General features: G+C 54.0%; 1 long non-coding RNA gene across 1 annotated transcript; it reads left to right on the plus strand.

The window, feature by feature from the left end:
- The first annotated feature begins 5185 nt into the window (after positions 1-5185).
- LOC311591979 lies at positions 5186-7868 on the plus strand. Its single transcript, XR_014777265.1, has 5 exons — positions 5186-6552; positions 6634-6767; positions 6850-6974; positions 7066-7194; positions 7282-7868. It is a non-coding gene; the product is annotated as an uncharacterized lncRNA (long non-coding RNA).
- Positions 7869-12798: the final 4930 nt, after the last annotated feature.

The following is a 12798-nucleotide window of genomic DNA, read 5'->3' on the forward strand; positions in this document are numbered from 1 at the left end:
ATGACACTTCTGTGCCCATGTCCCATACAGATAACATTTCTGTGCCCATGTCCCATACAGATGGCATTTCTGTGCCCATGTGCCATACAGATAACACTTCTGTGCCCATGTCCCATACAGATGGCACTTCTGTGCCCATGTGCTATACAGATAACACTTCTGTGCCCATGTCCCATACAGATGGCACTTCTGTGCCCATGTCCCATACAGATGGCACTTCTGTGCCCATGTGCCATACAGATAACACTTCTGTGCCCATGTGCCATACAGATGGCATTTCTGTGCCCATGTCCCATACAGATGGCACTTCTGTGCCCATGTGCCATACAGATAACACTTCTGTGCCCATGTGCCATACAGATGGCACTTCTGTGCCCATGTGCCATACAGATAACACTTCTGTGCCCATGTGCCATACAGATAACACTTCTGTGCCCATGTGCCATACAGATGACACTTCTGTGCCCATGTGCCATACAGATAACACTTCTGTGCCCATGTGCCATACAGATGGCACTTCTGTGCCCATGTGCCATACAGATGGCACTTCTGTGTCTATATCCCATCTATGTGACTCCTCTCTACCATTTTCTCATCTAGGTCACTAGTGATAAGCTCATGTACCTGTCCAAATGCCAGCACCATATACAAAGTGACAACACTCTGCCCAGACACTACCTGGCACCACTATGCTCACAGTGATCTGAGAGACACATTGAAGGGGTTAGTTATGTATGGGGATAGTGCCCAAAATGGGGCAATAGGAGCTGGTTCCCTACTGAGAGGGCTCATAGTGTGAGGTTAGGACCTAAGTGATGGCCATGAACTGGAAGAGACTAAGCCCCCCAGGATGGCTTACTTCCAGTCTCTGTGTCCTTATCCTCTAGGTGAGTTAGTAAGGAGGAGTCTGACTCCTTCCTTGGGGAAGCTTGGCTCTCTCTCCACCACTTGACCAAGTTTTATAACCAAAAACAGGGTTCAGGCTAGGCTCCCAAGGGGTACTGTCCCCATTAGCTTCTAACCTCACACACTATTACTATGACCAGAACAGAACGGACTTGACTCCAAGAGCCCCCCCCCCAAAGTGCATTGCGCTCATTGTGTAAGCCCCAACAGCCCCCGAATTGACAAAAGACCAGTCTAGCTTGTAACTGGCTCTCGTTCCAGCTCTAGTTCTGTCTCATAGAGATTCAAATGCATCACTAGGAGTTTAGCTGCTTAGCCAGCCCAAGGGAGTCTCTCCTGCTCTCCGGGTTAAAACCTCCATCACTGCCCCCCAAAGAACTTTGACTATATACCAGGAGGAGCATGGCAGAGGATAAAGGGCCATAGTGCAATGATGAATATATGCTCCGTGCAGCAACTGATGATCAGAGGGCACTGGGTCTGCCCAGAGCCCAAGTAATGCCGAGACCGTTACCTACAGTTCCCGAATCCGCGCAAAAAAAAAGGAAAAGGTTGACGAGAAAGAAAATACTCAGTTTCTGTGTCCTGGGGATGAGTGTGCAGAGCACTTAAACTTAGGATCCAAAGGGGCACCCCACACACATACAGGCTTCCAGTAAGCATGGGGATTCTGTAAGGAGACCATGCCCTATTCTTGGGTGTTCGCTGAATCAGTTGAAAGTTTTATATGCGGAAGTTGCCGCGTGGTGGCAGCACGGTCTCTCGCACCGAACGTAAAGACCCCCGTATTAGGATCCACATGGGTCACTCAGGTCCAGTGCCTCAGTGGGTCACAAAAGTCATCAGGAGGGCAGGACACGTACATTTCTAGCTGGTCCCTGTGGTCTTAGACCCCTGCTGAACCAACAAGCTCAGCTCACTATCGGCGAAGCCATCGGTTGTGTGTAAAGACCGGGGTTGCCGCGCGGTGGCAGTCAAGTTTCATACATCGCAGTCCTGAAGCAATTGCGACTGAGATTGGGGTTCACCCATAGCAACATCTATGCTCCCACAGGCCTGGGCTTCATGAGGCCAGGGGTTCATAATAGTTTTTAATAGAACTTTCTTGTGAGCTATTCCAGGCACCTGACTTATAGGGCTCGCGAGGCCAACAGTGCTATGGTGGGGAAATCAAGGTAATCTACCATGTGTGGTAATCGCAGAATGAATGTACTGCACATATCATAATGCCGACCCCCATAAGCATAGTTCCCAAAATCCTAAACCTATGCACTGACAGCTGACGTCTCTGCCCAAGGAACCGCTAAATCAGTGCACTTCACTCCAGCGGCTACCACCTTAAACTCTCTCAGCAGGAAAGCCCTTAAGATGCTAATTGGGATTTTCAGGTGCTAATGAGCCCACAGCACAGCTACAAACAGTTCTCTGAGACGGTGCGGTTCACCTGAGCTCAACCACCAGCTTGAGAGCAGCAGAACCCTGACTCAAGTCTTGGGTGCCAGCTGAGTCCAAAATCAGCCATAGGGGTGCCAGGGTCCCAAAGCTGCCATTTTGTGGTGGAATGATCTTACCCATCATGCAGTCTATAGGCAGCAAAATTTGGGGTTCACCTGTTGCACTGTCCCTGAGAGCCTCCATACAAACATAAGGCAGGACACTTGTGTATTTCCAAAAGGGGTCTCCTTTGCTCTCAGATCCCGTAAACCAATGCATGTGGTTCAATACCGGATGGCATGGAAGCCATTGTGAGTGGAAAGACCGATACTGCCACACTGGTAACTGTATTGTTTAAAATATTGCAGCCCAGAGGCGACTAAAGTTGGAGTTTGCTCGCGGCAATGTGCCGAGAGCCAAAATTGGGGTTCGCTTGCGGCAATGTCCGAGGCCCCAGCGCCTCAGTGTTTGACAAGGGTCATGATAGGGTGGAACACTTGTGGCTTTGGAGGGGTAACTTTGGTCTCTGGACCCCAAAACCAACCAGTGTGACTCACTATCGGAAGGCAAAGAAGCCGTTGTGTGCACAAGGAAGCGAACGTTGCCGCGCGGTGGCAGCATACTCCTATATATTGTAGCCCAAATGCAGCCAACTTGGGGGTGCGGAAGAATTCACTCCCAGCAATGTCCCGGCTATCACCCAAACCTGATGTGGTTCCTGGGGGTTGGTAAGATGTGTGCACCTCTGGAGTGATTCCCTTGCACCTTGAAATCAGAGAGCTTGGCTCATTCCGTACGCAACATGGGATCGATCCGCGGTGGTTGATCAGACCGAAGTTGCCTTTCGATAACAGTGCAGTTCCACACACGGCATCACAGAAGCGACCAAAGTTGGGGTTCAACTGTGCCAATATCATAGGTTCCTCAGGACTAGCATCCCAATGATTCATGGGGTAATAAGACACACATATCTCTTGGGTAGCTCCCTTCGGTCTTGCACCCTTTTGAGATCGGCTCACTCCCCACACAGCACGGAACTGGCTAAAGAGACGAACCTTGCCGCGCGGTGGCAGTACAACTCTACACATTGCTGGGCAGAGACGGCAAAGGTTGGGGTTCGCCTGTGACAAAAACTCAAGTCACCCAAGTTCAACATAGGGGTCAGACATCTGTGCGCTTCTGGAGAGGTCCCCGTATGTCTTGGGACCCCCCTCAAACTAGCCAGATCTGCTCAATCCCTGCGTGGCACAGAATCGGTTATGGGTGGGAGACACAGAGTTGCCGCGAGTCCCATACACGGAAACCCCTTTAGCGGTGAAAGCAGAGGCCGGGGTTCAGCCATGACAATGTCCCAGGTCACTTGGGAACCAACCACAGTGAGAAGTAGCAGAGCTGTATATGGAGGCTAGGAGAAGTCAGCGCTCAGCTTGGTATGACGCGATCGGGATAGAGGGCGCTGACGGCGGCGATCTACTGCCTGGCCGGTGTAACATCCCGCGTTTGGTGGCCAACCCTCACTCACTCTTTGCTCTGCGGGTGCTGCCTGGGTTCTTGAGGTTCCCTAGAGGACGGGATACTTATGGGAGTTGCTCGGGCTTTTGTGCCTAGCATAGAAGGGCTTTCTGTGGTCATTGTTTCGCATCTCACATCACTAGTCTCTGAACAGGACTGGTGTATCCTGTGTAAGGGTATGGAGAGAGCCACAACCATGAGGCGACAGCACAGACTCACACATTGCAATGCCAATATAACAGAGGCTGGGGTCCACTTATGGCCAAATTTGAGGGGGAGGGGTGTCTGTCAGTATCAGAACTTGGTGTCCATCCATGGCAATGGCCAGGGCTTTTCACAGAGTAAAACTGGGGAGTCACCCACAACAAGAATCAGAAATGAATTACTCAGCCGACATGCAGCAACTGGGTTGAGGATCTGTCAAGGTGCTATTGTATCCCATATACATGAGGATCAGCCAAGTGGCCATGGCTGGTGGGGTCCCCCTCACAACTGAAGTTCCAGCCACGTCCATCTAGGACTTCCTTATTTTCTGTTGCCTCCAATATCCTTGATTTATGGGTGCTGACCTTGTGGGTTAGAGCCCCCAAACTCTCAACAGAATCGAAGACCCTTCTTTCCTGTCCTCATCCTATCACCGAGAGTGGTACTCTGTAGGATAAGGAGACCACATCGAGTCCCTGGTTGGCTGGGGAGACCGAGGCTAGACCATGAGGTTACTTAATAAGGATCATCACCAGAGAGTACTGGCAAACCTGGTGACCAGGAAAGAGTTGGTGAGGAGAATCCAAATTAGCGACCTTGCTGAAGCCACTGTAGCCAGACAAGGTCAGTCAAGCGGACCGACAAAAAACAAAAAACAAAAAAACTGAGAGTTGGCCACCAGTAGGCTGTTGACACTCTGCGGCAGGATGAGACCCCTGCCCCCATATTCCTGTCAAGTTCACTATACAAACTGAGTAGTGAGGCGGCTTCAACGTGGCAGGGTGCCGAAGGCACCATGGTTTCATGAAGGGCTCCAGTAGGCTAAGGGACTATAAGTTCTCAACCCCAAGGAAGCTATTTGGGGACAATGCCAGGCCCTGTGTGAGAGATTCCAAAGTGGGAGTTGTGGTGAGGTTGTCTTTGGAGAATTTCAGGACTGGTGTGGGTGCGGGGTGAGGCGAACGTGCGCTGGAACGATCCAGGGTGGAGGTGGGCCCTCCAGGGCCCCCAGCGGGGCCTTTGCACTGATTGGCTGACAGAGGAGGGGCGGGAATTCTGGGCGGAGCCACCCCAGTTAGAAAAAGCCCGGGCTTCGGGGCCGAAGTACCGGGTGCGGGAGGGGGGTGGGGGTGGGGGGTTAGCGGGGAAACTGGGGAAGATGGGGGTGCAGGAGGAGAGTGGTGTGGGGCCGAGGAGCACCTCGGCATCTGGAGCCTGGCAGGAGTGGTGAAGGACAGAGGGGCTAGCTCAGGCAGAGCAGAGGCAACAGGACCTGGGAGCCTGGGAGGAGCATGGTGTGGCTCCCAGGCATCACAGAGGCTGGAAGACATCGGTGTAGAGCTGAGGGGCCTGAGCTAGGGTTGGAGAGGAATGGGGAGCCAGGCATTCATCCCGGTCACTTTTGGTTACAGGACGTGGCGGCTGGTCGGATAAAGGGGAGCTGCTGGGAAGGGTTCGACCCCAGACCTGGGCAGTGGAGGTGTAGCTGGCAGCGGTGGGCAGGTGAGGACCGCCTTCTGCGGGGCAGGTGAGTCTCCTTCTTCTCTCTGGGCTTCGCTGAACTGACCTTCTAAAAGAAGGTTTAGAGAGCGAGGCCCGTGAGAAGAAGCGGCTGGCCTCCCAGCAGAATGGCACAGGAGAGGTAGGACTGTTAGCAAAGGAGACATCGTCTTGGGGGGAGCCGAGACAGAAGAAGGCTGGGGGGGGGCCATTGGCCACCCCAGGGTGGAAAGAGCATTTAGAGGGAAGTTAGAAGAGGGTGCAGGGCTGCCAGTAAAGACTGAGGCTGCTGACTCCAGGGAGGTGATAGGGGTCCTTGGAGACAGTGGCAGAGACCATGGGATCCAACAAGAATGGAAGAATTCCAGGCTAGGGTCAAACAGGGCAGGGTGGGGTCTGAAGACAGAGAAGGGTCCCCAGCCGCCACCACATCCCACCCACCGTAATTCATTTAGAAGCAGGTTCAAGAGTGGCTCTGGCGGGACCTTCTGACACCTTTGCCAGAGCTTTGAAGGCCGGAGAGCGGGAAAGAAAGGCAGTGCACAGGCAACATAGCAGGGAGTCACCAGGAAGGGAGTGGGGGCTGCAGGTGTCGGACTCCAGGGGGATTTCACAGCAAGGAGGCTGCAGTGGGTCCAGCCTGCAGACAGACCATTCTCACATGGCACTGCGGCCCAGGGACTGGCGCGGAAAGGGCCCACAGTGGACTTGGTGCACTGTATGCCCTAACTGCTCAGCCCCTGGGTCTGGCATGACAGACAGAACATTTCCAGGGGAGTCAAGGGCACAGGATGAAGCCAGACAAGGCGAGGCAGGCGAGGCAGAATGGGTGAGCTTTCTAAGGAGGGAGGTTGGGGGTGCAGGTAGAGCGAGGCAAAAGATCTGGGGTGTTGAGCTAGCGAGGCACTGGCCTCCAGAGTCCGTGGCCAAGGAGGGCTTTGCGGGCGGCGACGGAGCAGTGATCGGTGCCTCTGAGAGCTCGGATTGGAGACTTGGGTAAGTGATCATCCCGCCTGTGGTTACCCAGTGTTCTCCCACCCAAGTCCACTTAACTCATGTCTTCTTTTCTCCCCGCAGCCCGTCTCCAACAAAGGTGGATGTGCCCGCCAGCCACTGAAGGCCAGGATGGCAGGTGTGGTCAACATGATAGAGAGACATGACATGGTCCGGTGTGACGGAGAGGACAGAAGGACAGTCATCCAGCCTTCCTGGTAATCATACTCCCTGCCACAGGGACAGCCCACTCAACCATCTAGATGCCCACTCACTCATCCCAGATTCTGTCCTTTGCAGAACACCATAGGCTGGCACCGTGGGACACTGCCACAGAAGCCGTCTGTTCTTTTACTTTTCCCAAAGAGCTAACACATCTCTGCTGCTCTCTGGATCCTCCTCCCCTTGAACCCTCAAGATGAAAGGTGAGGACTCTTCTGTCCCATTCGGGTGGGGCGTGGCAGGCTGCCAAGCCCAGAGGCCTCATTTTCTCTCCCCCCCCCACCCCAACCACAGAAATGGTGCTACCCAGCTCATGTCTGGGCCTTTGAATCCGGGGACTTCTTTAAGTCCGCCTAGTTCTGAATCAAGAATACCCTGCACTCAGAACCACTACACTACTTTCCTCAGGAATCGGCTCGAAAGGTGAGCCAGGGCACCCTTCTGGAAGCTTGCCAAGCCCACCTCCCCCCCCTCTTGGCCCCTACCCATTTGTCTTTTTTCTCTCTGCAGGTGAAGCTGAAGGAACAGACGGTGTCAACACCTTGAAAGAGCAGACCCACAGCACCCCCCACCCACCCCTGAGAATCCATCTTCATGGCCAACTCTGCCTCACCCGGGAGACCACCACCCCACTTCGTCCCGAGTCAAGCCTCTAGCCCGGGATGCACCATCATCTCCCTCCTGCCTTTTTCTTCTTCATCCTTTCCTATAAGCTATATTTCTTTCCTTTTGTTTTTTTCTTTGCTTGAGAGACTCAAAGCAGCCGTGACTCTGTTTCCCCTTTTTACCCCTTTTGAATTTGCACTAAGTCGATTGCACTGGTTTGGAGTCCCGGACATAGCCTTGTGTCTCTCCGTGTGAATGTATACAGCGTGTGTGCAGGCCCCTTTGGCTACGCTGCCCCAGTGCCTACCTATCATCCACTTCTGTCTGGGCAACTGGGTGTGGCCGCGTGCTAGAGGCCTCGCCTCCCCCTCGCCTAGTCTGGAGGCAGTTCCATCATAAAGTTTTCAACATGCCCTACTTCATCCTTTGCCCCTCCCCACCCAGGGCCTCACCAGAGGTCCTGGCTCCATCAATAAATACAGTTACAGTCATTGGTCTCAGGGACTTGAATTGAATCATGATGCGACTCACTTGGGGGGAGTTGAGGGGAGGGGGGGAAGAAATGAGGGAGGGGGGAGTGATAAACGGGATGCGGGATACAGCACCCAGAATAAGGGTGATTGTGGAATAAGAGATCCTCTAGGACGGAATGAAGAATAATGGAAGGGGCTTATGAATAAATTGGATTGGGGCATTTGGGATGAGATGGCACACGGGGAGGAGGCTCATGAGATGCCAAGAAGTTATGATATGGAAGAGGACTATGAATATGAAATGGTCCCTGAGGAATGGGCAGAGGGGTAGATGCTACAAGTGGAGAATGGCAGAATGCCATGCAGAGACAGAGGAGGCTCTATGGGATGGGTCCCTAAAATGGGGGGGGGGGGAGGGGGCACCCTTAGCAATGAGAGAGATGGTGGGCCCAACCAGAAACCTCCGGATTCCACACTGCTGTCCAGTTCCGCCTGGATGACTCCGTGAGTCCTCCCACTAGTCACAAGCTCTGAGGCATAACAGGTTGTAAAGTGAATCTGACATGGAGGGGAGTTCATAAAGGCTAGGCAGCCATATTTGAGGCTGGGTAGGCTACAGCCACATGAAGAGGCCCAGAGGCAATGCTGGACCTCTCTCTCCTGCTTAGAGCATGCTGATCTCTGGGATGGTGCCCAGGTAGATGCATGCAGTGGTGCCGTCCCTTTGCTGTCTGCCGCGGCCATAGCAGAAAGACAGGGGCATACGCAGGTCTCAGTGCGGCTGTAGCATAGAGTACAGGATATAGTGGTTACCCAAGGAGGTTAGGGAGGTCTGAGGGAAAGGCAGGTAGATGGAGGGCTGTCACTGGGGTCTTGCTTCCTAGGGTGCTAGCCTGACGCCCGTGGGTTTGTGCTTTAGTGTCCTCACAGAGAAGGCAACTGACCCCTCTGTCTCCAGGCCTCCCCCTCCCCCAGCCCCAGTGCTTACAACAGTCAAGAAAATCTCCTTCGGCTGACAAAGACCAGACAGGACTGACTGACAGGAACACCCACCCATTCCGCCCTATACCCACTCTGGGCAGTGGGCCAGCTCCTCCCCACCCCCACCACATGCCTGGTCTCTCTTCTGGACCCTCCACAACCCTTTTCCTCATCATCTTTATGCCCTTGAATTTTCTGGAAGGGGGACCTTCGTGGTCTTCCTGTGCAGGGACACAATGGTTAGGCACCCACTGAGCATAACTACGTGAAAGCGTCACTCTGATCACCTTCATACAGGATTTCAAAAACTGCTAGTCAGATCATGCCCATCTTCTTGACACCATTAGAAGTTACTTTCCACAGTGACACAGTAGCTGTCTATTACTTGTCATGGATTGGGTGTATCTACAGCCTTTATGACAAACATCTGACCATCTAACCCTACAAAAAGCCAGGCTCAGAAGATGAAAGCTGCCTTATAAGAGATGTTGCCTAGAATAGCTGATAGGTAGCCCGGGGGATGGATATTGAATACTGGGGTAGGGGCACCCAAGAAGGTCTAGAGTCTGTCTAGAGACACAGAAATAGAATCACAGAATGAAAAAGGGGGTTCAGGAATAACATGAGCTACCTCCTCTGGGCCCCGCTTTCTTGATCACTTGGAGAGGCTGGCATGCTAAAAATGAGTTTCACCTAGGCTTTGAGGTGCATGCAGGATGCTGGAATCACACATCCCCCATGTTGGGGTTCTACCCAGAAGACGCGAAGACAGATTTGGGGAGATGAGGGTGCCAGCGTGGCAAGGGAGGAACTGTATTTTTTCCTGTCTTCTCTCACTGGTTCACAGTGGATGCCTCGACGCACCACTCCTGTAAATGTCACAGATGGTGAGGGTGCCACAGGGCAGGGCCTAGCCTAGGTTTATCTACACCTCCTTAATTTGATGCAGAGGGTTCTGAAGCTGGTGCCTGGAATCAGTACCCAAGAGCTCCTCGCAGAAAACTGGGTGGATGTGGGGGGGACAGGACCGCAAGTTGCAGACTGGTGGGGGCTAGATGCCCCCAAATCACCAGAGCTCTGCAAACAGGTGTGCCTGTGGGGCTTGGGCCTCAGGAGCCTCTCCCAGGGGTGGGGGCTGGGAAAACAGAGGTGGCCCAGCCCCCCAGCTCTCCCAACCCCCAGCCAGCACAGCCCCTCCATCAGCCCACGTTTGGAATGTGTTTACCTTTAGCCCAACCCGATTTCCTGCTTTTTAGAAAAGGGGCTTAGAGAGGGTTGCTAGACAGGCTCCAAGCCTGCCACCCAAAGGCACTTTCAATCACCCCCCTCCCCATGCTGAGAAGCTAACAGGGGCTTGAATTTCATCCCCAAACCCCAGCCAGGGTGGGTAGTGGGGAGGGTGGGGAGGGGCTGGCTGCTCCTTGCTGCACAGTCTGGGAGGAGATGTTTCAAATCTTCATGGGGCCCAGGGTCCCCAGCACAACCCCCACCCTGCAGGCACAGAGCTACAGGGTCCTCACACACCCAACCCCCTCCCCGGCTATGTTTCAGTGACAAGTTTAGGTTGGACAAAGGCTGAAGTAGCCCATTAGTTAGAGTCCTTACTACATGTGGTGTTGTGGCCACAGTAATAGCTCAAGGTTTGTCCCTGGAGACCCATGTGCTGTGCGTTAGTATGTCTGTGTGTCTGAGGGTCACATGGCCTCACTTATACCCCGGTCTACATGGTACGACTTGTGTGCTGACCAGTTAGCCAGCGGCTATTACTGAGGCTGAGGCTAAGGCCCTGCCCTTTTTGGGGGATTTCTGTGAGGACTGGGGACATATGTGATCAAGGTCTCCAGGAAAGTGCAGCTTTGAGTCTGACTGTGTTGGGCGTCTGTGGTTTCATGTCTCAGGTTGAACTGAGTAACCCAAGAACATGTTTCAGCCAGGAATCAAGGACATGGGGGAGGGACAGCAGTCAGGATATTTGCTATCCCACTGAGTAGAAAACATTCCAATACTGTGCAGGGAAGGAGGCCTTTTAGGCCCTGGGGGCTGCGGGTCTCACTTCAGCACACCCTGCAGAATCTCAAACATGGTATACGGGACTGCAGAGGTTGGTCTCCCCTAGCTAAACTGCAAGAGGAGGCTCTCCTTTCCAGAAAAGCTCCAAGGCTGGGAGTCCAGTCTAAAGATTTATGTTGTCCTCTTCAGCCATGCAGACCAGCACCAGACCAGAAGCAGAGGCTGGGCTCAAAGATGGTCTGTCCCCATCTGGGATGATCGCAGCCTCTCCACATTAGACTTGTCTTTTGTGTGTGGCTATGCATGTGTGTGTGTGTGTGTTTGTGTGTGTGTGTGTGTGTGTGTGTGTGTGTGTGTGTGTATGTGTGTGTGTGTGTGTGTGTGTGTGTGTGTGTGTGTGCTCACGTGCACATATGTGCCTCATGAGGAACTAGGGCCTTCTCTAAGATTGTGTGGATCTCCAGAAAAGGAACAGAAAGTTCTGGAAGGAGCCGTTGTCAGCTCTAGCCTCCTCTCTCCTTTCTCTTCTCTCCTTTCTCCTCTCTCCTCTCCTCTCCCCTCCTCCCCCTCTCCTGGTGACATTGTTGGCCCCTTTCCAGGGCTGAGGGGAGCCGGCGGGGGCCCTTCCTGGAAGCCCACCTGCAAAGGCTTGCTGGGAAGGGGCCTGCTCTCCCTCAGGCTCCCACCCGCCCGCAGCCGTTTCCTGGAAGCAGTCACTGTGGGTATTCTGTTCCTTGTCAGCGTGAGCCTGCAAATAAAGCAGACACTGTGCTCCTTGTCCGTAGGGAGCCCAGCTCCATCACCCCACACCTGGCAAGACAGCGGGGCGGGCAGCCCGGCCGTGGGGAGCAGTGTGAGGCGGGGGCTGGACCCATAAACAAGCACAGGCGCCAAGTACGGGAGGCTCCTACCCCCACCCTCTGTGTGACACCTCTGAGATGAGCCACATGCCAAGCCCCCAAATAGGTGCAAGAAGGAGGTCCCCAAGGAAGGGAGACCATGCAGACCTCAGGGAGAGGCTGGCAGCAGGTCCATGGAGAGGTCAGCCCTGGACCTCAAGGCTTTGCAGATGTCTTTTACCTGAATGGGGGGTCTCGGGGACCTGGGGTTACATGAGAGAGGCATGACAGTAAAGGAGAGAGGGGGCTTGGTGCCTTTACCTTGAGTGAGGGAAAGAGGTCGTGCAGAGTTAGAGAGCCAGAGTCAGGGCTTTGTGGACACCCCATCTTGGAGAAGGGGTTAGATGATAAAGCCTGGACTCTAATCCTTCTGGGGGGATGAAAGGAAGGATAGTGAGAGGCCCGAGAATAGGACAACCTCCCCAAGCATGTTAAGAGCACTTGACAGGGGGTACAGCCTGGACCGAGGGAGAGCACACATCAGGTCTCCAGGTTATATGCCAGGGCCCGGTGAGAGATGGAAGAAGCAGACTTCCGGGAGTGACCATGGGGTGCAGTGCTGACTAGGTAGGGGCCACAGAGCACAAGAGAGTGACCAGTAGGGTTGTGGTGCCCGCTGTTAGGCTCTGGGGTCCAGGCATGTGAGGAAAAATAGGCTTGGGACCTGAATCTGGGAGGCCTTGGGGTAGTGCTGTGAGGGATGGGGCCTAGGGGAGCAGTGGGGCCCCATGAAAGGCTGGGAAAGACTGGTTTATTCAGGTGGCATTCGGGTTGTGCGCATGCGTGGAGGACCCCATGGGACCAAGGGAGGTGTACACAGAGCCCTCAACAGCCTCACCATTGGCTGCTGGTGACTTCACTCCTGTGTCAACACCACCATGTCTGCAGCCTCCCGGCTGGCCAGGGTTTATGGAGCGGGACGCGACCCCGCCTGGGCCCCCATCTCACTCAGCCCACACACTGGCCTACTGTTTAGGGTCTTGGGGGTGGAGACTGCACCATAGCATCCTGGTGCCTCCTGCTCTTTCACCCACCTCTGAGGTCTTGGGACAGTTCTT

This window comes from Acomys minous (genome assembly GCF_964271855.1).
Source record: "Acomys minous genome assembly, chromosome: 2".
Taxonomy (NCBI): Eukaryota; Metazoa; Chordata; class Mammalia; order Rodentia; family Muridae; genus Acomys; species Acomys minous.